Here is a 26,126-nt window from a genome sequence, read left to right on the forward strand (position 1 = left end):
GACCTTCAGATTAAAAGTCAGATGCTCTACCGACTGCGCTTCCAAGGCCCATTCCAAACGCAGTCTTATAGCTCACTTCAATGTCTCATATTGTATATATTGAATTTCCTTCAATGGTAATTCAGCCTCACCAGCACATTTCCCTCGCAAGCAGACCGGCAGCCTCCCTTTGGCTTCCTTTCTCAAATTCTTCAGCTTGTACTCGCTTTTTACCAGTGACTTGTGATGTGACAACTGTTTACCCAGGGACCTGCACTGGGACTTCAAGACTTTGAAGATTACGTTTAGTTCGGTGAGATCTGAGTGGGAAGCTACAGAGACAAAGATTGTATTTTGAGAGAGGGAATAAAAGATATCATCTGGTGTTTGTTGTGGCAGTGTGTGAACGTAAAAAAATTCATCTAGTAAACTAGCAAATTATGCAAATCGCAAAGTTTCAGGATATAAATAGATCTGTCAGCACCACATTATCATGGAAAATAACCCCATCCTTCATACCGCCCGAGTCGTTCTTGCAAACGTGCAGCAACATAAATCGTTCAATATAAAAGCAAATTACTGCGGATGTAAAATCTGAAAGAAAAACAGGAAATGATGGAAAATCTCAGTGGGTCTGGCACCACCTGTGAAGAGAGAACCGAGTTAACATTTCGAGTCCGGGTCACTCTTCGTCACAGTAAATCAATTAATCATTCAATCGTTGCTCACAGATGTCGCTAAAAAACATTCAAAATGTTCCTTCAGGATTACCGGATGTAAATCCTGTCATGCATTCAAAGAAAATACTGCGGATGTTGCAAATCTGCATGAGAAGCTAAACATGATAGGATTGAAGCTCAAAAATTCAGAGGATATATGTGGAGCCAGACACAGAGCTAACATTTCAAATACGTGTGATCCTTAATCAGAGCTGAAGTGAGGAGTAAATGCAATGGAGTAGATGAGATGGAGTAGATGAGAAAATGGAAGTAGCATGAAAAATGGAGCTATGAGAGGTTTGACATAAGAGTAGGGAGAGCATCTTCAAGGTTAGTGCCATGGAGATGTTGCCAATAAACTCTGCATTCACCATTAAATTGGGAGCTTTTCATAACAGGTTACTTGTTTTGACGTAAAGGTATAAAGGCACTGCTGAGATTTGAACTCAGGATCTCCTGTTTACTAGACAGGCGCTTTAACCATCTAAGCCACAGCACCGACTGGCACACCAGCTCTGCAAGTTTGGAGCAGATTTCCATTATTTTGATTACCGCTCAGTATTGTTGATTTCTCATGCTGACTTTGAGAGTGCAAATTTCATTGGCACTGGACTTTTGAAACTGCAAAAATTGCAGTTATTTCTGAAAGTTATTAGATTATAGCATTCTGCAGGGGCTAGTAAACAAACAGGAAATATTTTGTGAATTGGAAGTAATTAAACATGACCACAAAACTATAGTGGTATAATGCAGGACAAGACCAGGAGAGAGTTTTTACATTAACTGAAAATCTAGCAGAAATTGTTGAAAGTTGTCGACGGCAATTGCAATTTGGCAAACACGACGTTCTCACGGTTCATCCACTTTCACCAAATCACCCTGCATTCTTTATTCTTTTTTCCTGTCGTTCATTGGGAACAAAGACGCCTTGAGACAAAGTTGAAGCCCAGGCAGGGACTTAAACCCATCGACCTTCAGATTAAAAGTCAGATGCTCTACCGACTGCGCTTCCAGGGCCCATTCCAAACGCAGTCTTATAGCTCACTTCAAAGTCTCATATTGTATATTTTGAATTTCCTTCAATGGTAATTCAGCCTCACCAGCACATTTCCCTCGCAGGCAGACTGGCAGCCTCCCTTTGGCTTCCTTTCTCAAATTCTTCAGCTTGTACTCGCTTTTTACCAGTGATTTGTGATGTGACAACTGTTTACCCAGGGACCTGCACTGGGACTTCAAGACTTTGAAGATTACGTTTAGTTCGGTGAGATCTGAGTGGGAGGCTACAGAGACAAAGATTGTATTTTGAGAAAGGGAATAAAAGGTATCATCTGGTGTTTGTTGTGGCTTAGTGTGAACGTAAATAAATTCATCTAGTAAACTAGCAAATTATGCAAATCGCAAAGTTTCAGGATATAAATAGATCTGTCAGCACCACATCATCATGGAAAATAACCCCATCCTTTATCCCGCCCGAGTCGTTCTTGCAAACGTGCAGCAACATAAATCGTTCAATATAAAAGCAAATTACCGCGGATGTAAAATCTGAAAGGAAAACAGGAAATGATGGAAAATCTCAGCGGGTCTGGCACCATCTGTGAAGAGAGAACCGAGTTAACATTTCGAGTCCGGGTCACTCTTCGTCACAGTAAATCAATTAATCATTCAATCGTTGCTCACAGATGTCGCTAAAAAACATTCAAAATGTTCCTTCAGGATTACCGGAGGTAAATCCTGTCATGCATTGAAAGAAAATACTGCGGATGTTGCGAATCTGCATGAGAAGCTAAACATGATAGGATTAAAGCTCAAAAATTGAGAGGATATATGTGGAGCCAGACACAGCGTTAACATTTCAAATCCGTGTGATCCTTAATCAGAGCTGAAGTGAGGAGTAAATGCAATGGAGTCGATGAGATGGAGTAGATGAGAAAATGGAAGTTGCGTGAAAAATGGAGCTATGAAAGGTTTGACATAAGAGTAGGGTGGGCATTTTCAAGGTTAGTGCCATGGAGACTTTGCCAATAAACTCTGCATTCACCATTAAATAGGGAGCTTTTCATAACAGGTTACTTGTTTTGACAGAAAGGTGTAAAGGTACTGCTGAGATTTGAACTCAGGATCTCCTGTTTACTAGACAGGCACTTTAACCATCTAAGCCACAGCACCTACTTGCAAACGCGCTCTGCAAGTTTGGAGCAGATTTCCATTATTTTGATTACCGCTCAGTATTGTTGATTTCTCATGCTGACTTTGAGAGTGCAAATTTCATCGGCACTGGACTTTTGAAACTGCAAAAATTGCAGTTATTTCTGAAAGTTATTAGATTATAGCATTCTGCAGGGAGAAGTAAACAAACAGGAACTATTTTGTGAATTGGAAGTAATTAAACATGACCACAAAACTACAGTGGTATAATGCAGGACAAGACCAGGAGAGAGTTTTTACATTAACTGAAAATCTAGCAGAAATTCTTGAAAGTTGTCGACGGCAATTGCAATTCGGCAAACACGACGTTGTCACGGTTCATCCACTTTCCCAAAATCACCCTGCATTCTTTATTTTTTTTTCCTGTCGTTCATTGGGAACAAAAACGCCTTGAGACAAACTTGAAGCCCAGGCAGGGACTTAAAACCATCGACCTTCAGATGAAAAGTCAGATGCTCTACCGACTGCGCTTCCAGGGCCCATTCCAAACGCAGTCTTATAGCTCACTTCAATGTCTCATATTGTATATATTGAATTTCCTTTAATGGTAATTCAGCCTCACCAGCACATTTCCCTCGCAAGCAGACCGGCAGCCTCCCTTTGGCTTCCTTTCTCAAATTCTTCAGCTTGTACTCGCTTTTTACCAGTGACTTGTGATGTGACAACTGTTTACCCAGGGACCTGCACTGGGACTTCAAGACTTTGAAGATTACGTTTAGTTCGGTGAGATCTGAGTGGGAAGCTACAGAGACAAAGATTGTATTTTGAGAGAGGGAATAAAAGATATCATCTGGTGTTTGTTGTGGCAGTGTGTGAACGTAAAAAAATTCATCTAGTAAACTAGCAAATTATGCAAATCGCAAAGTTTCAGGATATAAATAGATCTGTCAGCACCACATTATCATGGAAAATAACCCCATCCTTTATACCGCCCGAGTCGTTCTTGCAAACGTGCAGCAACATAAATCGTTCAATATAAAAGCAAATTACTGCGGATGTAAAATCTGAAAGAAAAACAGGAAATGATGGAAAATCTCAGCGGGTCTGGCACCACCTGTGAAGAGAGAACCGAGTTAACATTTCGAGTCCGTGTCACTCTTCGTCACAGTAAATCAATTAATCATTCAATCGTTGCTCACAGGTGTCGCTAAAAAACATTCAAAATCTTCCTTCAGGATTACCGGAGGTAAATCCTGTCATGTATTCAAAGAAAATACTGCGGATGTTGCAACTCTGCATGAGAAGCTAAACATGATAGGATTGAAGCTCAAAAATTCAGAGGATATATGTGGAGCCAGACACAGAGTTAACATTTCAAATCCGTGTGATCCTTAATCAGAGCTGAAGTGAGGAGTAAATGCAATGGAGTAGATGAGATGGAGTAGATGGGAAAATGGAAGTAGCGTGAAAAATGGAGCTATGAAAGGTTTGACATAAGAGTCGGGAGAGCATCTTAAAGGTTAGTGCCATGGAGATGTTGCCAATAAACTCTGCATTCACCATGAAATTGGGAGCTTTTCATAACAGGTTACTTGTTTTGACGTAAAGGTATAAAGACACTGCTGAGATTTGAACTCAGGATCTCCTGTTTACTAGACAGGCGCTTTAACCATCTAAGCCACAGCACCAACTGGCACACCAGCTCTGCAAGTTTGGAGCAGATTTCCATTATTTTGATTACCGCTCAGTATTGTTGATTTCTCATGCTGACTTTGAGAGTGCAAATTTCATTGGCACTGGACTTTTGAAACTGCAAAAATTGCAGTTATTTCTGAAAGTTATTTGATTATAGCATTCTGCAGGGACTAGTAAACAAACAGGAAATATTTTGTGAATTGGAAGGAATTAAACATGACCACAAAACTATAGTGGTATAATGCAGGACAAGACCAGGAGAGAGTTTTTACATTAACTGAAAATCTAGCAGAAATTGTTGAAAGTTGTCGACGGCAATTGCAATTTGGCAAACACGACGTTGTCACGGTTCATCAACTTTCACCAAATCACCCTGCATTCTTTATTCTTTTTTCCTGTCGTTCATTGGGAACAAAGACGCCTTGAGACAAAGTTGAAGCCCAGGCAGGGACTTAAACCCATCGATCTTCAGATTAAAAGTCAGATGCTCTACCGACTGCGCTTCCAGGGCCCATTCCAAACGCAGTCTTATAGCTCACTTCAAAGTCTCATATTGTATATTTTGAATTTCCTTCAATGGTAATTCAGCCTCACCAGCACATTTCCCTCGCAAGCAGATTGGCAGCCTCCCTTTGGCTTCCTTTCTCAAATTCTTCAGCTTGTACTCGCTTTTTACCAGTGACTTGTGATGTGACAACTGTTTACCCAGGGACCTGCACTGGGACTTCAAGACTTTGAAGATTACGTTTAGTTCGGTGAAATCTGAGTGGAAGGCTACAGAGACAAAGATTGTATTTTGAGAAAGGGTATAAAAGGTATCATCTGGTGTTTGTTGTGATAGAGTGTGAACGTAAATAAATTCATCGAGTAAACTAGCAAATTATGCAAATCGCAAAGTTTCAGGATATAAATAGATCTGTCAGCACCACATCATCATGGAAAATAACCCCATCCTTTATCCCGCCCGAGTCGTTCTTGCAAACGTGCAGCAACATAAATCGTTCAATATAAAAGCAAATTACCGCGGATGTAAAATCTGAAAGAAAAACAGGAAATGATGGAAAATCTCAGCGGGTCTGGCACCATCTGTGAAGAGAGAACCGAGTTAACATTTCGAGTCCGGGTCACTCTTCGTCACAGTAAATCAATTAATCATTCAATCGTTGCTCACAGATGTCGCTAAAAAACATTCAAAATGTTCCTTCAGGATTACAGGAGGTAAATCCTGTCATGCATTGAAAGAAAATACTGCGGATGTTGCGAATCTGCATGAGAAGCTAAACATGATAGGATTGAAGCTCAAAAATTCAGAGGATATATGTGGAGCCAGACACAGCGTTAACATTTCAAATCCGTGTGATGCTTAATCAGAGCTGAAGTGAGGAGTAAATGCAATGGAGTAGATGAGATGGAGTAGATGAGAAAATGGAAGTTGCGTGAAAAATGGAGCTATGAAAGGTTTGACATAAGAGCAGGGTGGGCATTTTCAAGGTTAGTGCCATGGAGACTTTGCCAATAAACTCTGCATTCACCATTAAATTGGGAGCTTTTCATAACAGGTTACTTGTTTTGACAGAAAGGTGTAAAGGAACGCTGAGATTTGAACTCAGGATCCCCTGTTTACTAGACAGGCACTTTAACATCTAAGCCACAGCCCTACTGGCAGACCAGCTCTGCAAGTTTGGAGCAGATTTTCATTATTTTGATTACCGCTCAGTATTGTTGATTTCTCATGCTGACTTTGAGAGTGCAAATTTCATTGGCACTGGACTTTTGAAACTGCAAAAATTGCTGTTATTCTGAAAGTTATTAGATTATAGCATTCTGCAGGGAGAAGTTAACAAACAGGAAATATTTTGTGAATTGGAAATAATTAAACATGACCACAAAACTACAGTGGTATAATGCAGGACAAGACCAGGAGAGAGTTTTTACATTAACTGAAAATCTAGCAAAAATTCTTGAAAGTTGTCGACGGCAATTGCAATTTGGCAAACACGATGTTGTCACGGTTCATCCAGTTTCCCAAAATCACCCTGCATTCTTTATTCTTTTATCCTTTCGTTCATTGGGAACAAAAACACCTTGAGACAAAGTTGAAGCCCAGGCAGGGACTGAAACCCATCGATCTTCAGATTAAAAGTCAGATGCTCTACCGACTGCGCTTCCAGGGCCCATTCCAAACGCAGTCTTATAGCTCACTTCAAAGTCTCATATTGTATATTTTGAATTTCCTTCAATGGTAATTCAGCCTCACCAGCACATTTCCCTCGCAAGCAGACCGGCAGCCTCCCTTTGGCTTCCTTTCTCAAATTCTTCAGCTTGTTCTCGCTTTTTACCAGTGACTTGTGATGTGACAACTGTTTACCCAGGGACCTGCACTGGGACTTCAAGACTTTGAAGATTACGTTTAGTTCGGTGAGATCTGAGTGGGAAGCTACAGAGACAAAGATTGTATTTTGAGAGAGGGAATAAAAGGTATCATCTGGTGTTTGTTGTGGCAGTGTGTGAACGTAAATAAATTCATCTTGTAAACTAGCAAATTATGCAAATCGCAAAGTTTCAGGATATAAATAGATTTGTCAGCACCACATCATCATGGAAAATAACCCCATCCTTTATCCCGCCCGAGTCGTTCTTGCAAACGTGCAGCAACATAAATCGTTCAATATAAAAGCAAATTACTTCGGATGTAAAATCTGAAAGAAAAACAGGAAATGATGGAAAATCTCAGCGGGTCTGGCACCACCTGTGAAGAGAGAACCGAGTTAACATTTCGAGTCCGGGTCACTCTTCGTCCCAGTAAATCAATTAATCATTCAATCGTTGCCCACAGATGTCGCTAAAAAACATTCAAAAAGTTCCTTCAGGATTACCGGAGGTAAATCCTGTCATGCATTCAAAGAAAATACTGCAGATGGTGCGAATCTGCATGAGAAGCTAAACATGATAGGATTGAAGCTCAAAAGTTCAGAGGATATATGTGGAGCCAGACGCAGCGTTAACATTTCAAATCCGTGTGATCCTGAATCAGAGCTGAAGTGAGGAGTAAATGCAATGGAGTAGATGAGATGGAGTAGATGAGAAAATGGAGCTTTGAAAGGTTTGACATTAGAGTAGGGTGGGCATTTTCAAGGTTAGTGCCATGGAGATTTTGCCATTTATCTCTGCATTCACCATTAAATTGGGAGATTTCATAACAGGTTACTTGTTTTGACAGAAAGGTATAAAGGCACTGCTGAAATTTGAATTCAGGATCTCCTGTCTACTAGACAGGCGCTTTAACCATCTATGCCACAGCACCTACTTGCACACCAGCTCTGCAAGGTTGGAGCAGATTTCCATTATTTTGATTACCGCTCAGTATTGTTGATTTCTCATGCTGACTTTGAGAGTGCAAATTTCATTGGCACTGGACTTTTGAAACTGCAAAAATTGCTGTTATTTCTGAAAGTTATTAGATTATAGCATTCTGCAGGGAGAAGTTAACAAACAGGAAATATTTTGTGAATTGGAAGTAATTAAACATGACCACAAAACTATAGTGGTATAATGCAGGACAAGACCAGGAGAGAGTTTTTACATTAACTGAAAATCTAGCAAAAATTCTTGAAAGTTGTCGATGCCAATTGCAATTTGGCAAACACGACGTTGTCACAGTTCATCCACTTTCCCAAAATCACCCTGCATTCTTTATTCTTTTTTCCTGTCGTTCATTGGGAACAAAAACGGCTAGAGACAAAGTTGAAGCCCAGGCAGGGACTTAAACCCATCGATCTTCAGATTAAAAGTCAGATGCTCTACCGACTGCGCTTCCAGGGCCCATTCCAAACGCAGTCTTATAGCTCACTTCAAAGTCTCATATTGTATATTTTGAATTTCCTTCAATGGTAATTCAGCCTCACCAGCACATTTCCCTCGCAAGCAGACTGGCAGCCTCCCTTTGGCTTCCTTTCTCAAATTCTTCAGCTTGTTCTCGCTTTTTACCAGTGACTTGTGACTTGACAACTGTTTACCCAGGGACCTGCACTGGGCCTTAAAGACTTTGAAGATTACGTTTAGTTCGGTGAGATCTGAGTGGGAAGCTACAGAGACAAAGATTGTATTTTGAGAGAGGGAATAAAAGGTATCATCTGGTGTTTGTTGTGGCAGTGTGTGAACGTAAATAAATTCATCTAGTAAACTAGCAAATTATGCAAATCGCAAAGTTTCAGGATATAAATAGATCTGTCAGCACCACATCATCATGGAAAATAACCCCATCCTTTCTCCCGCCCGAGTCGTTCTTGCAAACGTGCAGGAACATAAATCGATCATTATAAAAGCAAATTACTGCGGATGTAAAATCTGAAAGAAAAACAGGAAATGATGGAAAATGTCAGCGGGTCTGGCACCACCTGTGAAGAGAGAACCGAGGTAACATTTCGAGTCCGGGTCACTCTTCGTCCCAGTAAATCAATTAATCATTCAATCGTTTCTCACAGATGTCTCTAAAAAACATTCAAAAAGTTCCTTCAGGATTACTGGAGATAAATCCTGTCATGCATTCAAAGAAAATACTGCAGATGGTGCGAACCTGCATGAGAAGCTAAACATGATAGGATTGAAGCTCAAAAATTCAGAGGATATATGTGGAGCCAGACACAGCGTTAACATTTCAAATCCGTGTGATCCTTAATCAGAGCTGAAGTGAGGAGTAAATGCAATGGAGTCGATGAGATGGAGTAGATGAGAAAATGGAAGTTGCGTGAAAAATGGATCTATGAAAGGTTTGACATAAGAGTCGAGAGGGCATCTTCAAGGTTAGTGCCATGGAGATTTTGCCAATAAACTCTGCATTCACCATTAAATTGGGAGCTTTTCATAACAGGTTACTGGTTTTGACATAAAGGCATAAAAGCACGGCTGAGATTTGAACGCAGGATCTCCTGTTTACTAGACAGGCACTTTATCCATCTAAGCCACAGCGCCTACTTGCACACCAGCTCTGCAAGTTTGGAGCAGATTTCCATTATTTTGATTACCGCTCAGTATTGTTGATTTCTCATGCTGACTTTGAGAGTGCTAATTTCATCGGCACTGGACTTTTGAAACTGCAAAAATTGCAGTTATTTCTGAAAGTTTTTAGATTATAGCATTCTGCAGGGAGAAGTAAAAAACAGGAACTATTTTGTGAATTGGAAGTAATTAAACATGACCACAAAACTACAGTGGTATAATGCAGGACAAGACCAGGAGAGAGTATTTACATTAACTGAAAATCTAGCAGAAATTCTTGAAAGTTGTCGACGGCAATTGCAATTCGGCAAACACGACGTTGTCACGGTTCATCCACTTTCCCAAAATCACCCTGCATTCTTTATTTTTTTTTCCTGTCGTTCATTGGGAACAAAAACGCCTTGAGACAAACTTGAAGCCCAGGCAGGGACTTAAACCCATCGACCTTCAGATTAAAAGTCAGATGCTCTACCGACTGCGCTTCCAGGGCCCATTCCAAACACAGTCTTATAGCTCACTTCAATGTCTCATATTGTATATATTGAATTTCCTTCAATGGTAATTCAGCCTCACCAGCACATTTCCCTCGCAAGCAGACCGGCAGCCTCCCTTTGGCTTCCTTTCTCAAATTCTTCAGCTTGTACTCGCTTTTTACCAGTTACTTGTGATGTGACAACTGTTTACCCAGGGACCTGCACTGGGACTTCAAGACTTTGAAGATTACGTTTAGTTCGGTGAGATCTGAGTGGGAAGCTACAGAGACAAAGATTGTATTTTGAGAGAGGGAATAAAAGATATCATCTGGTGTTTGTTGTGGCAGTGTGTGAACGTAAAAAAATTCATCTAGTAATCTAGCAAATTATGCAAATCGCAAAGTTTCAGGATATAAATAGATCTGGCAGCACCACATTATCATGGAAAATAACCCCATCCTTTATACCGCCCGAGTCGTTCTTGCAAACGTCCAGCAACATAAATCGTTCAATATAAAAGCAAATTACTGCGGATGTAAAATCTGAAAGAAAAACAGGAAATGATGGAAAATCTCAGCGGGTCTGGCACCACCTGTGAAGAGAGAACCGAGTTAACATTTCGAGTCCGGGTCACTCTTCGTCACAGTAAATCAATTAATCATTCAATCGTTGCTCACAGATGTCGCTAAAAAACATTCAAAATGTTCCTTCAGGATTACCGGAGGTAAATCCTGTCATGCATTCAAAGAAAATACTGCGGATGTTGCAAATCTGCATGAGAAGCTAAACATGATAGGATTGAAGCTCAAAAATTCAGAGGATATATGTGGAGCCAGACACAGAGTTAACATTTCAAATCCGTGTGATCCTTAATCAAAGCTGAAGTGAGGAGTAAATGCAATGGAGTAGATGAGATGGAGTAGATGGGAAAATGGAAGTAGCGTGAAAAATGGAGCTATGAAAGGTTTGACATAAGAGTAGGGAGAGCATCTTCAAGGTTAGTGCCATGGAGATGTTGCCAATAAACTCTGCATTCACCATTAAATTGGGAGCTTTTCATAACAGGTTACTTGTTTTGACGTAAAGGTATAAAGGCACTGCTGACATTTGAACTCAGGATCTCCTGTTTACTAGACAGGCGCTTTAACCATCTAAGCCACAGCACCTAGTTGCACACCAGCTCTGCAAGTTTGGAGCAGATTTCCATTATTTTGATTACCGCTCAGTACTGTTGATTTCTCATGCTGACTTTGAGAGTGCAAATTTCATTGGCACTGGACTTTTGAAACTGCAAAAATTGCTGTTATTTCTGAAAGTTATTAGATTATAGCATTCTGCAGGGAGAACTTAACAAACAGGAAATATTTTGTGAATTGGAAGTAATTAAACATGACCACAAATCTATTGTGATACAATGCAGGACAAAACCAGGAGAGAGTTTTTACATTAACTGAAAATCTAGCAAAAATTCTTGAAAGTTGTCGACGGCAATTGCAATTTGGCAAACACGACGTTGTCACGGTTCATCCAGTTTCCCAAAATCACCCTGCATTCTTTATTCTTTTTTCCTTTCGTTCATTGGGAACAAAAACACCTTGAGACAAAGTTGAAGCCCAGGCAGGGACTGAAACCCATCGATCTTCAGATTAAAAGTCAGATGCTCTACCGACTGCGCTTCCAGGGCCCATTCCAAACGCAGTCTTATAGCTCACTTCAAAGTCTCATATTGTATATTTTGAATTTCCTTCAATGGTAATTCAACCTCACCAGCACATTTCCCTCGCAAGCAGACCGGCAGCCTCCCTTTGGCTTCCTTTCTCAAATTCTTCAGCTTGTTCTCGCTTTTTACCAGTGACTTGTGATGTGACAACTGTTTACCCAGGGACCTGCACTGGGACTTCAAGACTTTGAAGATTACGTTTAGTTCGGTGAGATCTGAGTGGGAAGCTACAGAGACAAAGATTGTATTTTGAGAGACGGAATAAAAGGTATCATCTGGTGTTTGTTGTGGCAGTGTGTGAACGTATATAAATTCATCTAGCAAACTAGCAAATTATGCAAATCGCAAAGTTTCAGGATATAAATAGATCTGTCAGCACCACATCATCATGGAAAATAACCCCATCCTTTATCCCGCCCGAGTCGTTCTTGCAAACGTGCAGCAACATTAATCGATCATTATAAAAGCAAATTACTGCGGATGTAAAATCTGAAAGAAAAACAGGAAATGATGGAAAATCTCAGCGGGTCTGGCACCACCTGTGAAGAGAGAACAGAGTTAGCATTTCGAGTCCGGGTCACTCTTCGTCCCAGTAAATCAATTAATCATTCAATCGTTGCTCACAGATGTCGCTAAAAAACATTCAAAAAGTTCCTTCAGGATTACCGGAGGTAAATCCTGTCATGCATTCAAAGAAAATACTGCAGATGTTGCGAATCTGCCTGAGAAGCTAAACATGATAGGATTGAAGTTCAAAAATTCAGAGGATATATGTGGAGCCAGACACAGCGTTAACATTTCAAATCCGTGTGATCCTTAATCAGAGCTGAAGTGAGGAGTAAATGCAATGGAGTAGATGAGAAAATGGAAGTTGCGTGAAAAATGGTGCTATGAAAGGTTTGACATTAGAGTAGGGAGGGCATCTTCAAGGTAAGTGCCATGGAGATTTTGCCAATAAACTCAGCATTCACCATTAAATTGGGAGCTTTTCATAACAGGTTACTTGTTTTGACAGAAAGGTATAAAGGCACTGCTGAGATTTGAACTCAGAATCTCGTGTTTACGAGACAGGCGCTTTAACCATTTAAGCCACAGCGCCTACTTGCACACCAGCTCTGCAAGTTTGGAGCAGATTTCCATTATTTTGATTACCGCTCAGTATTGTTGATTTCTCATACTGACTTTGAGAGTGCAAATTTCATTGGCACTGGACTTTTGAAACTGCAAAAATTGCTGTTATTTCTGAAAGTTATTAGATTATAGCATTCTGCAGGGAGAAGTAAACAAACAGGAAATATTTTGTGAATTTGAAGTAATTAAACATGACCACAAAACTATTGTGATGCAATGCAGGACAAGACCAGGAGAGAGTTTATACATTAACTGAAAATCAACAGAAATTCATGAAAGTTGTCGACGCCAATTGCAATTTGGCAAACACGACGTTGTCACGGTTCATCCACTTTCCCAAAATCACCCTGCATTCTTTATTCTTTTTTCCTGTCGTTCATTGGGATCAAAAACACCTTGAGACAAAGTTGAAGCCCAGGCAGGGACTGAAACCCATCGACCTTCAGATTAAAAGTCAGATGCTCTCCCGACTGCGCTTCTAGGGCCCATTCCAAACGCAGTCTTATAGCTCACTTCAAAGTCTCATATTGTATATTTTGAATTTCCTTCAATGGTAATTCAGCCTCACCAGCACATTTCCCTCGCAAGCAGACCGGCAGCCTCCCTTTGGCTTCCTTTCTCAAATTCTTCAGCTTGTTCTCGCTTTTTACCAGTGACTTGTGATGTGACAACTGTTTACCCAGGGACCTGCACTGGGACTTCAAGACTTTGAAGATTACGTTTAGTTCGGTGAGATCTGAGTGGGAAGCGACAGAGACAAAGATTGTATTTTGAGAGAGGGAATAAAAGGTATCATCTGGTGTTTGTTGTGGCAGTGTGTGAACGTAAATAAATTCATCTTGTAAACTAGCAAATTATGCAAATCGCAAAGTTTCAGGATATAAATAGATCTGTCAGCACCACATCATCATGGAAAATAACCCCATCCTTTATCCCGCCCGAGTCCTTCTTGCAAACGTGCAGCAACATAAATTGTTCAATATAAAAGCAAATTACTGCGGATGTAAAATCTGAAAGAAAAACAGGAAATGATGGAAAATGTCAGCGCGTCTGGCACCACCTGTGAAGAGAGAACCGAGTTAACATTTCGAGTCCGGGTCACTCTTCGTCCCAGTAAATCAATTAATCATTCAATCGTTTCTCACAGATGTCGCTAAAAAACATTCAAAAAGTTCCTTCAGGATTACCGGAGGTAAATCCTGTCATGCATTCAAAGAAAATACTGCAGATGGTGCGAATCTGCATGAGAAGCTAAACATGATAGGATTGAAGCTCAAAAATTCAGAGGATATATGTGGAGCCAGACACAGCGTTAACATTTCAAATCCGTGTGATCCTTAATCAGAGCTGAAGTGAGGAGTAAATGGAATGGAGTAGATGAGATGGAGTAGATGAGAAAATGGAAGTTGCGTGAAAAATGGTGTCATGAAAGGTTTGACATCTTCAAGGTTAGTGCCATGGAGATTTTGCCAATAAACTCTGCATTCACCATTAAATTGGGAGCTTTTCATAACAGGTTACTTGTTTTGACAGAAAGGTATAAAGGCACTGCTGAGATTTGACCTCAGGATTTCCTGTTACTAGACAGGCGCTTCAACCATCTAAGCCACAGCGCCTACTTGCACGCCAGCTCTGCAAGTTTGGAGCAGATTTCCATTATTTTGATTACCGCTCAGTATTGTTGATTTCTCAGACTGGCTTTGAGAGTGCAAATTTCATCGGCACTGGACTTTTGAAACTGCAAAAATTGCAGTTATTTCTGAAAGTTATTAGATTATAGCATTCTGCAGGGAGAAGTAAACAAACAGGAAATATTTTGTGAATTGGAAGTAATTAAACATGACCACAAAACTATTGTGATACAATGCAGGACAAGACCAGGAGAGAGTTTTTCATTAACTGAAAATCTAGCAGAAATTCTTGAAAGTTGTCGACGACAATTGCAATTTGGCAAACACGACGTTGTCACAGTTCATCCACTTTCCCAAAATCACCCTGCATTCTTTATTCTTTTTTCCTGTCGTTCATTGGGAACAAAAACGGCTAGAGACAAAGTTGAAGCCCAGGCAGGGACTTAAACCCATCGACCTTCAGATTAAAAGTCAGATGCTCTACCGACTGCGCTTCTAGGGCCCATTCCAAACGCAGTCTTATAGCTCACTTCAAAGTCTCATATTGTATATTTTGAATTTCCTTCAATGGTAATTCAGCCTCACCAGCACATTTCCCTCGCAAGCAGACCGGCAGCCTCCCTTTGGCTTCCTTTCTCAAATTCTTCAGCTTGTTCTCGCTTTTTACCAGTGACTTGTGATGTGACAACTGTTTACCCAGGGACCTGCACTGGGACTTCAAGACTTTGAAGATTACGTTTAGTTCGGTGAGATCTGAGTGGGAAGCTACAGAGACAAAGATTGTATTTTGAGAGAGGGAATAAAAGGTATCATCTGGTGTTTGTTGTGGCAGTGTGTGAACGTAAATAAATTCATCTTGTAATCTAGCAAATTATGCAAATCGCAAAGTTTCAGGATATAAATAGATCTGTCAGCACCACATCATCATGGAAAATAACCCCATCCTTTATCCCGCCCGAGTCGTTCTTGCAAACGTGCAGCAACATAAATCGTTCAATATAAAAGCAAATTACTGCGGATGTAAAATCTGAAAGAAAAACAGGAAATGATGGAAAATGTCAGCGGGTCTGGCACCACCTGTGAAGAGAGAACCGAGTTAACATTTCGAGTCCGGGTCACTCTTCGTCCCAGTAAATCAATTAATCATTCAATCGTTGCCCACAGATGTCGCTAAAAAACATTCAAAAAGTTCCTTCAGGATTACCGGAGGTAAATCCTGTCATGCATTCAAAGAAAATAGCGCAGATGATGCGAATCTGCATGAGAAGCTAAACATGATAGGATTGAGCTCAAAAATTAGGAGGATATATGTGGAGCCAGACACAGCGTTAAAATTTCAAATTCGTGTGATCCTTAATCAGAGCTGAAGTGAGGAGTAAATGCAATGGAGTAGATGAGATGCAGTAGATGAGAAAATGGAAGTTGCGTGAAAAATGGAGCCATGAAAGGTTTGACATTAGAGTAGGGAGGACATCTTCAAGGTAAGTGCCATGGAGATTTTGCCAATAAACTCTGCATTCACCATTTAATTGGGAGCTTTTCGTAACAGGTAACTTGTTTTGACGAAAGGTATAAAGGCACTGCTGAGACTTGAACTGAGGATCTCCTGTTTACGAGACAGGCGCTTTAACCATCTAAGCCACAGCGCCTACTTGCACACCAGCTCTGCAAGTTTGGAGCAGATTTTCATTATTTTGATTACCGCTCAGTATTGTTGATTTCTCATACTGACTTTGAGAGTGCAAATTTCATTGGGACTGGACTTTTGAAACTGCAAAAATTGCTGTTATTTCTGAAAGTTATTAGATTATCGCATTCTGCAGGGAAAAGTAAACAAACAGGAAATATGTTGTGAATTTGAAGTAATTAAACATGACCAAAAAACTATTGTGATACAATGCAGGACAAGACCAGGAGAGAGTTTTTCATTAACTGAAAATCTAGCAGAAATTCTTGAAAGTTGTCGACGCCAATTGCAATTTGGCAAACACGACGTTGTCACAGTTCATCCACTTTCCCAAAATCACCCTGCATTCTTTATTCTTTTTTCCTGTCGTTCATTGGGAACAAAAACGGCTAGAGACAAAGTTGAAGCCCAGGCAGGGACTTAAACCCATCGATCTTCAGATTAAAATCAGATGCTCTACCGACTGCGCTTCCAGGGCCCATTCCAAACACAGTCTTATAGGTCACTTCAATGTCTCATATTGTATATTTTGAATTTCCTTCAATGGTAGTTCAGCCTCACCAGCACATTTCCCTCGCAAGCAGACCGGCAGCCTCCCTTTGGCTTCCTTTCTCAAATTCTTCAGCTTGTTCTCGCTTTTTGCCAGTGACTTGTGATGTGACAACTGTTTACCCAGGGACCTGCACTGGGACTTCAAGACTTTGAAGATTACGTTTAGTTCGGTGAGATCTGAGTGGGAAGCTACAGAGACAAAGATTGTATTTTGAGAGAGGGAATAAAAGGTATCATCTGGTGTTTGTTGTGGCAGTGTGTGAACGTAAATAAATTCATCTTGTAAACTAGCAAATTATGCAAATCGCAAAGTTTCAGAATATAAATAGATCTGTCAGCACCACATCATCATGGAAAATAACCCCATCCTTTATCCCGCCCGAGTCGTTCTTGCAAACGTGCAGCAACATAAATCGTTCAATATAAAAGCAAATTACTTCGGATGTAAAATCTGAAAGAAAAACAGGAAATGATGGAAAATCTCAGCGGGTCTGGCACCACCTGTGAAGTGAGAACCGAGTTAACATTTCGAGTCCGGGTCACTCTTCGTCCCAGTAAATCAATTAATCATTCAATCGTTGCTCACAGATGTCGCTAAAAAACATTCAAAAAGTTCCTTCAGGATTACCGGAGGTAAATCCTGTCATGCATTCAAAGAAAATACTGCAGATGGTGCGAATCTGCATGAGAAGCTAAACATGATAGGTTTGAAGCTCAAAAATTCAGAGGATATATGTGGAGCCAGACAGAGCATTTCAAATCCGTGTGATCCTTAATCAGAGCTGAAGTGAGGAGTAAATGAGATGGAGTAGATGAGAAAATGGAAGTTGTGTGAAAAATGGAGCTATGAAAGGTTTGACATTAGAGGAGGGAGGGAATCTTCAAGGTAAGTGCCATGGAGATTTTGCCATTTAACTCTGCATTCACCATTAAATCAGGAGCTTTCATAACAGGTTACTTGTTTTGACAGAAAGGTATAAAGGCACTGCTGAGATTTGAACTCAGGATCTCCTGTGTACTAGACAGGCGCTTTAACCATCTAAGCCACAGCACCTACTTGCACACCAGTTCTGCAAGTTTGGAGCAGATTTCCATTATTTTGATTACCGCTCAGTATTGTTGATTTCTCATACTGACTTGGAGAGTGCAAATTTCATTGGCACTGGACTTTTGAAACTGCAAAAATTGCAGTTATTTCTGAAAGTTATTAGATTATAGCATTCTGCAGGGAGAAGTAAACAAACAGGAAATATTTTGTGAATTTGAAGTAGTTAAACATGACCACAAAACTATTGTGATACAATGCAGGACAAGACCAGGAGAGAGTTTATACATTAACTGAAAATTTAGCAGAAATTCTTGAAAGTTGTCGACGCCAATTGCAATTTGGTAAACACGACGTTGTCACAGTTCATCCACTTTCCCAAAATCACCCTGCATTCTTTATTCTTTTTTCCTGTCGTTCATTGGGAACAAAAACGCCTTGAGACAAAGTTGAAGCCCAGGCAGGGACTTAAACCCATCGATCTTCAGATTAAATGTCAGATGCTCTACCGACTGCGCTTCCAAGGCCCATTCCAAACGCAGTCTTATAGCTCACTTCAATGTCTCATATTGTATATTTTGAATTTCCTTCAATGGTAATTCAGCCTCACCAGCACATTTCCCTCGCAAGCAGACCGGCAGCCTCCCTTTGGCTTCCTTTCTCAAATTCTTCAGCTTGTTCTCGCTTTTTACCAGTGACTTGTGATTTGACAACTGTTTACCCAGGGACCTGCACTGGGACTTCAAGACTTTGAAGATTACGTTTAGTTCGGTGAGATCTGAGTGGGAAGCTACAGAGACAAAGATTGTATTTTGAGAGAGGGAATAAAAGGTATCATCTGGTGTTTGTTGTGGCAGTGTGTGAACGTAAATAAATTCATCTAGTAAACGAGCAAATTATGCAAATCGCAAAGTTTCAGGATATAAATAGATCTGTCAGCACCACATCATCATGGAAAATAACCCCATCCTTTATACCGCCCGAGTAGTTCTTGCAAACGTGCAGCAACATAAATCGTTCAATATAAAAGCAAATTACTGCGGATGTAAAATCTGAAAGAAAAACAGGAAATGATTGAAAATCTCATCGGGTCTGGCACCACCTGTGAAGAGAGAACCGAGTTAACATTTCGAGTCCGGGTCACTCTTCGTCACAGTAAATCAATTATCATTCAATCGTTGCTCACAGATGTCGCTAAAAAACATTCAAAATGTTCCTTCAGGATTACCGGAGGTAAATCCTGTCATGCATTCAAAGAAAATACTGCGGATGTTGCAAATCTGCATGAGAAGCTAAACATGATAGGATTGAAGCTCAAAAATTCAGAGGATATATGTGGAGCCAGACACAGAGTTAACATTTCAAATCCGTGTGATCCTTAATCAGAGCTGAAGTGAGGAGAAAATGCAATGGAATAGATGAGATGGAGAAGATGAGAAAATGGAAGTTGCGTGAAAAATGGAGCTATGAAAGGTTTGACATAAAAGCAGGGAGAGCATCTTCAAGGGTAGTGCCATGGAGATGTTGCCAATAAACTCTGCATTCACCATGAAATTGGTTGCTTTTCACAACAGGTGACTTGTTTTGACGTAAAGGTACTGCTGAGATTTGAACTCAGGATCTCCTGTTTACTAGACAGGCGCTTTAGCCATCTAAGCCACAGCACCTACTGGCACACCAGCTCTGCAAGTTTGGAGCAGATTTCCATTATTTTGATTACCGCTCAGTATTGTTGATTTCTCATGCTGACTTTGAGAGTGCAAATTTCATCGGCACTGGACTTTTGAAACTGCAAAAATTGCAGTTATTTCTGAAAGTTATTAGATTATAGCATTCTGCAGGGAGAAGTAAACAAACAGGAAATATTTTGTGAATTGGAAGTAATTAAACATGACCACAAAACTACAGTGGTATAATGCAGGACAAGACCAGGAAAGAGTTTTTACATTAACTGAAAATCTAGCAGAAATTCTTGAAAGTTGTCGACGGCAATTGCAATTTGGCAAACACGACGTTGTCACGGTTTATCCACTTTCCCAAAATCACCATGCATTCTTTATTTTTTTTTCCTGTCGTTCATTGGGAACAAAAACGCCTTGAGACAAAGTTGAAGCCCAGGCAGGGACTTAAACCCATCGACCTTCAGATTAAAAGTCAGATGCTCTACCGACTGCGCTTCCAGGGCCCATTCCAAACACAGTCTTATAGCTCACTTCAAAGTCTCATATTGTATATTTTGAATTTCCTTCAATGGTAATTCAGCCTCACCAGCACATTTCCCTCGCAAGCAGACCGGCAGCCTCCCTTTGGCTTCCTTTCTCAAATTCTTCAGCATGTTCACGCTTTTTACCAGTGACTTGTGATGTGACAACTGTTTACCCAGGGACCTGCACTGGGACTTCAAGACTTTGAAGATTACGTTTAGTTCGGTGAGATCTGAGTGGGAAGCTACAGAGACAAAGATTGTATTTTGAGAGAGGGAATAAAAGGTATCATCTGGTGTTTGTTGTGGCAGTGTGTGAACGTAAATAAATTCATCTAGTAAACTAGCAAATTATGCAAATCGCAAAGTTTCAGGATATAAATAGATCTGTCAGCACCACATCATCATGGAAAATAACCCCATCCTTTATACCGCCCGAGTCGTTCTTGCAAACGTGCAGCAACATAAATCGTTCAATATAAAAGCAAATTACTGCGGATGTAAAATCTGAAAGAAAAACAGGAAATGATGGAAAATCTCAGCGGGTCTGGCACCACCTGTGAAGAGAGAACCGAGTTAACATTTTGAGTCCGGGTCACTCTTCGTCACAGTAAATCAATTAATCATTCAATCGTTGCTCACAGATGTCGTTAAAAAACATTCAAAATGTTCCTTCAGGATTACCGGAGGTAAATCCTGTCATGCATTCAAAGAAAATACTGCGGATGTTGCAAATCTGCATGAGAAGCTAAACATGATAGGATTGAAGCTCAAAAATTCAGAGGATATATGTGGAGCCAGACACAGAGTTAACATTTCAAATCCGTGTGATCCTTAATCAGAGCTGAAGTGAGGAGTAAATGCAATGGAGTAGATGAGATGGAGAAGATGAGAAAATGGAAGTTGCGTGAAACATGGAGCTATGAAAGGTTTGACATAAAAGTAGGGAGAGCATCTTCAAGGGTAGTGCCATGGAGATGTTGCCAATAAACTCTGCATTCACCATTAAATTGGGAGCTTTTCACAACAGGTGACTTGTTTTGACGTAAAGGTATAAAGGCACTGCTGAGATTTGAACTCAGGATTTCCTGTTTACTAGACAGGCGCTTTAACCATCTAAGCCACAGCGCCTACTTGCACACCAGCTTTGCAAGTTTGGAGCAGATTTCCATTATTTTGATTACCGCTCAGTATTGTTGATTTCTCATGCTGACTTTGAGAGTGCAAATTTCATCGGCACTGGACTTTTGAAACTGCAAAAATTGCAGTTATTTCTGAAAGTTATTAGATTATAGCATTCTGCAGGGAGAAGTAAACAAACAGGAAATATTTTGTGAATTGGAAGTAATTAAACATGACCACAAAACTATTGTGATACAATGCAGGACAAGACCAGGAGAGAGTTTTTCATTAACTGAAAATCTAGCAGAAATTCTTGAAAGTTGTCGACGACAATTGCAATTTGGCAAACACGACGTTGTCACAGTTCATCCACTTTCCCAAAATCACCCTGCATTCTTTATTCTTTTTTCCTGTCGTTCATTGGGAACAAAAACGGCTAGAGACAAAGTTGAAGCCCAGGCAGGGACTTAAACCCATCGACCTTCAGATTAAAAGTCAGATGCTCTACCGACTGCGCTTCCAGGGCCCATTCCAAACGCAGTCTTATAGCTCACTTCAAAGTCTCATATTGTATATTTTGAATTTCCTTCAATGGTAATTCAGCCTCACCAGCACATTTCCCTCGCAAGCAGACCGGCAGCCTCCCTTTGGCTTCCTTTCTCAAATTCTTCAGCTTGTTCTCGCTTTTTACCAGTGACTTGTGATGTGACAACTGTTTACCCAGGGACCTGCACTGGGACTTCAAGACTTTGAAGATTACGTTTAGTTCGGTGAGATCTGAGTGGGAAGCTACAGAGACAAAGATTGTATTTTGAGAGAGGGAATAAAAGGTATCATCTGGTGTTTGTTGTGGCAGTGTGTGAACGTAAATAAATTCATCTTGTAAACTAGCAAATTATGCAAATCGCAAAGTTTCAGGATATAAATAGATCTGTCAGCACCACATCATCATGGAAAATAACCCCATCCTTTATCCCGCCCGAGTCGTTCTTGCAAACGTGCAGCAACATAAATCGTTCAATATAAAAGCAAATTACTGCGGATGTAAAATCTGAAAGAAAAACAGGAAATGATGGAAAATGTCAGCGGGTCTGGCACCACCTGTGAAGAGAGAACCGAGTTAACATTTCGAGTCCGGGTCACTCTTCGTCCCAGTAAATCAATTAATCATTCAATCGTTGCCCACAGATGTCGCTAAAAAACATTCAAAAAGTTCCTTCAGGATTACCGGAGGTAAATCCTGTCATGCATTCAAAGAAAATACTGCAGATGGTGCGAATCTGCATGAGAAGCTAAACATGATAGGATTGAGCTCAAAAATTAGGAGGATATATGTGGAGCCAGACACAGCGTTAAAATTTCAAATTCGTGTGATCCTTAATCAGAGCTGAAGTGAGGAGTAAATGCAATGGAGTAGATGAGATGCAGTAGATGAGAAAATGGAAGTTGCGTGAAAAATGGAGCCATGAAAGGTTTGACATTAGAGTAGGGAGGACATCTTCAAGGGAAGTGCCATGGAGATTTTGCCAATAAACTCTGCATTCACCATTAAATTGGGAGCTTTTCGTAACAGGTTACTTGTTTTGACAGAAAGGTATAAAGGCACTGCTGAGATTTGAACTCAGGATCTCCTGTTTACGGGACAGGCGCTTTAACCATCTAAGCCACAGCGCCTACTTGCACACCAGCTCTGCAAGTTTGGAGCAGATTTTCATTATTTTGATTACCGCTCAGTATTGTTGATTTCTCATACTGACTTTGAGAGTGAAAATTTCATTGGCACTGGACTTTTGAAACTGCAAAAATTGCTGTTATTTCTGAAAGTTATTAGATTATCGCATTCTGCAGGGAAAAGTAAACAAACAGGAAATATTTTGTGAATTTGAAGTAATTAAACATGACCACAAAACTATTGTGATACAATGCAGGACAAGACCAGGAGAGAGTTTTTCATTAACTGAAAATCTAGCAGAAATTCTTGAAAGTTGTCGACGCCAATTGCAATTTGGCAAACACGACGTTGTCACAGTTCATCCACTTTCCCAAAATCACCCTGCATTCTTTATTCTTTTTTCCTGTCGTTCATTGGGAAGAAAAACGGCTAGAGACAAAGTTGAAGCCCAGGCAGGGACTTAAACCCATCGATCTTCAGATTAAAATCAGATGCTCTACCGACTGCGCTTCCAGGGCCCATTCCAAACACAGTCTTATAGCTCACTTCAAAGTCTCATATTGTATATTTTGAATTTCCTTCAATGGTAATTCAGCCTCACCAGCACATTTCCCTCGCAAGCAGACCGGCAGCCTCCCTTTGGCTTCCTTTCTCAAATTCTTCAGCTTGTTCTCGCTTTTTGCCAGTGACTTGTGATGTGACAACTGTTTACCCAGGGACCTGCACTGGGACTTCAAGACTTTGAAGATTACGTTTAGTTCGGTGAGATCTGAGTGGGAAGCTACAGAGACAAAGATTGTATTTTGAGAGAGGGAATAAAAGGTATCATCTGGTGTTTGTTGTGGCAGTGTGTGAACGTAAATAAATTCATCTTGTAAACTAGCAAATTATGCAAATCGCAAAGTTTCAGAATATAAATAGATCTGTCAGCACCACATCATCATGGAAAATAACCCCATCCTTTATCCCGCCCGAGTCGTTCTTGCAAACGTGCAGCAACATAAATCGTTCAATATAAAAGCAAATTACTTCGGATGTAAAATCTGAAAGAAAAACAGGAAATGATGGAAAATCTCAGCGGGTCTGGCACCACCTGTGAAGTGAGAACCGAGTTAACATTTCGAGTCCGGGTCACTCTTCGTCCCAGTAAATCAATTAATCATTCAATCGTTGCTCACAGATGTCGCTAAAAAACATTCAAAAAGTTCCTTCAGGATTACCGGAGGTAAATCCTGTCATGCATTCAAAGAAAATACTGCAGATGGTGCGAATCTGCATGAGAAGCTAAACATGATAGGTTTGAAGCTCAAAAATTCAGAGGATATATGTGGAGCCAGACAGAGCATTTCAAATCCGTGTGATCCTTAATCAGAGCTGAAGTGAGGAGTAAATGAGATGGAGTAGATGAGAAAATTGAAGTTGAGTGAAAAATGGAGCTATGAAAGGTTTGACATTAGAGGAGGGAGGGAATCTTCAAGGTAAGTGCCATGGAGATTTTGCCATTTAACTCTGCATTCACCATTAAATTGGGAGCTTTCATAACAGGTTACTTGTTTTGACAGAAAGGTATAAAGGCACTGCTGAGATTTGAACTCAGGATCTCCTGTGTACTAGACAGGCGCTTTAACCATCTAAGCCACAGCACCTACTTGCACACCAATTCTGCAAGTTTAGAGCAGATTTCCATTATTTTGATCACCGCTCAGTATTGTTGATTTCTCATACTGACTTTGAGAGTGCAAATTTCATTGGCACTGGACTTTTGAAACTGCAAAAATTGCAGTTATTTCTGAAAGTTATTAGATTATAGCATTCTGCAGGGAGAAGTAAACAAACAGGAAATATTTTGTGAATTTGAAGTAATTAAACATGACCACAAAACTATTGTGATACAATGCAGGACAAGACCAGGCGAGAGTTTATACATTAACTGAAAATTTAGCAGAAATTCTTGAAAGTTGTCGACGCCAATTGCAATTTGGTAAACACGACGTTGTCACAGTTCATCCACTTTCCCAAAATCACCCTGCATTCTTTATTCTTTTTTCCTGTCGTTCATTGGGAACAAAAACGCCTTGAGACAAAGTTGAAGCCCAGGCAGGGACTTAAACCCATCGATCTTCAGATTAAATGTCAGATGCTCTACCGACTGCGCTTCCAAGGCCCATTCCAAACGCAGTCTTATAGCTCACTTCAAAGTCTCATATTGTATATTTTGAATTTCCTTCAATGGTAATTCAGCCTCACCAGCACATTTCCCTCGCAAGCAGACTGGCAGCCTCCCTTTGGCTTCCTTTCTCAAATTCTTCAGCTTGTTCTCGCTTTTTACCAGTGACTTGTGATTTGACAACTGTTTACCCAGGGACCTGCACTGGGACTTCAAGACTTTGAAGATTACGTTTAGTTCGGTGAGATCTGAGTGGGAAGCTACAGAGACAAAGATTGTATTTTGAGAGAGGGAATAAAAGGTATCATCTGGTGTTTGTTGTGGCAGTGTGTGAACGTAAATAAATTCATCTTGTAAACTAGCAAATTATGCAAATCGCAAAGTTTCAGGATATAAATAGATCTGTCAGCACCACATCATCATGGAAAATAACCCCATCCTTTATCCCGCCCGAGTCGTTCTTGCAAACGTGCAGCAACATAAATCGTTCAATATAAAAGCAAATTACTGCGGATGTAAAATCTGAAAGAAAAACAGGAAATGATGGAAAATGTCAGCGGGTCTGGCACCACCTGTGAAGAGAGAACCGAGTTAACATTTCGAGTCCGGGTCACTCTTCGTCCCAGTAAATCAATTAATCATTCAATCGTTGCCCACAGATGTCGCTAAAAAACATTCAAAAAGTTCCTTCAGGATTACCGGAGGTAAATCCTGTCATGCATTCAAAGAAAATACTGCAGATGGTGCGAATCTGCATGAGAAGCTAAACATGATAGGATTGAGCTCAAAAATTAGGAGGATATATGTGGAGCCAGACACAGCGTTAAAATTTCAAATTCGTGTGATCCTTAATCAGAGCTGAAGTGAGGAGTAAATGCAATGGAGTAGATGAGATGCAGTAGATGAGAAAATGGAAGTTGCGTGAAAAATGGAGCCATGAAAGGTTTGACATTAGAGTAGGGAGGACATCTTCAAGGGAAGTGCCATGGAGATTTTGCCAATAAACTCTGCATTCACCATTAAATTGGGAGCTTTTCGTAACAGGTTACTTGTTTTGACAGAAAGGTATAAAGGCACTGCTGAGATTTGAACTCAGGATCTCCTGTTTACGGGACAGGCACTTTAACCATCTAAGCCACAGCGCCTACTTGCACACCAGCTCTGCAAGTTTGGAGCAGATTTTCATT

General features: G+C 40.4%; 12 non-coding genes across 12 annotated transcripts; all 12 read right to left on the reverse strand.

Moving 5' to 3' along the window:
• Nucleotides 1–1,123: 1,123 nt before the first annotated feature.
• trnat-agu (transfer RNA threonine (anticodon AGU)) lies at nt 1,124–1,197 on the reverse strand. The gene has a single exon. It is a non-coding gene; the product is annotated as a tRNA-Thr (tRNA).
• Nucleotides 1,198–2,790: 1,593 nt separating this feature from the next.
• trnat-agu (transfer RNA threonine (anticodon AGU)) lies at nt 2,791–2,864 on the reverse strand. Its single transcript has one exon. It is a non-coding gene; the product is annotated as a tRNA-Thr (tRNA).
• Nucleotides 2,865–4,457: 1,593 nt separating this feature from the next.
• Nucleotides 4,458–4,531, reverse strand: trnat-agu (transfer RNA threonine (anticodon AGU)). Its single transcript has one exon. It is a non-coding gene; the product is annotated as a tRNA-Thr (tRNA).
• A 6,570-nt stretch (nt 4,532–11,101) lies between these two features.
• On the reverse strand, nt 11,102–11,175 carry trnat-agu (transfer RNA threonine (anticodon AGU)). The gene has a single exon. It is a non-coding gene; the product is annotated as a tRNA-Thr (tRNA).
• Nucleotides 11,176–12,754: 1,579 nt separating this feature from the next.
• trnat-cgu (transfer RNA threonine (anticodon CGU)) lies at nt 12,755–12,828 on the reverse strand. The gene has a single exon. It is a non-coding gene; the product is annotated as a tRNA-Thr (tRNA).
• Nucleotides 12,829–16,066: 3,238 nt separating this feature from the next.
• trnat-cgu (transfer RNA threonine (anticodon CGU)) lies at nt 16,067–16,140 on the reverse strand. Its single transcript has one exon. It is a non-coding gene; the product is annotated as a tRNA-Thr (tRNA).
• A 1,570-nt stretch (nt 16,141–17,710) lies between these two features.
• On the reverse strand, nt 17,711–17,784 carry trnat-agu (transfer RNA threonine (anticodon AGU)). The gene has a single exon. It is a non-coding gene; the product is annotated as a tRNA-Thr (tRNA).
• Nucleotides 17,785–19,368: 1,584 nt separating this feature from the next.
• On the reverse strand, nt 19,369–19,442 carry trnat-agu (transfer RNA threonine (anticodon AGU)). Its single transcript has one exon. It is a non-coding gene; the product is annotated as a tRNA-Thr (tRNA).
• A 1,593-nt stretch (nt 19,443–21,035) lies between these two features.
• Nucleotides 21,036–21,109, reverse strand: trnat-agu (transfer RNA threonine (anticodon AGU)). Its single transcript has one exon. It is a non-coding gene; the product is annotated as a tRNA-Thr (tRNA).
• A 1,591-nt stretch (nt 21,110–22,700) lies between these two features.
• Nucleotides 22,701–22,774, reverse strand: trnat-cgu (transfer RNA threonine (anticodon CGU)). The gene has a single exon. It is a non-coding gene; the product is annotated as a tRNA-Thr (tRNA).
• A 1,570-nt stretch (nt 22,775–24,344) lies between these two features.
• Nucleotides 24,345–24,418, reverse strand: trnat-agu (transfer RNA threonine (anticodon AGU)). Its single transcript has one exon. It is a non-coding gene; the product is annotated as a tRNA-Thr (tRNA).
• Nucleotides 24,419–26,010: 1,592 nt separating this feature from the next.
• On the reverse strand, nt 26,011–26,084 carry trnat-cgu (transfer RNA threonine (anticodon CGU)). The gene has a single exon. It is a non-coding gene; the product is annotated as a tRNA-Thr (tRNA).
• Between the last annotated feature and the right edge of the window lie 42 nt (nt 26,085–26,126).

This window comes from Scyliorhinus torazame, chromosome 4 (genome assembly GCF_047496885.1).
Source record: "Scyliorhinus torazame isolate Kashiwa2021f chromosome 4, sScyTor2.1, whole genome shotgun sequence".
In the NCBI taxonomy this organism is placed as follows: Eukaryota; Metazoa; Chordata; class Chondrichthyes; order Carcharhiniformes; family Scyliorhinidae; genus Scyliorhinus; species Scyliorhinus torazame.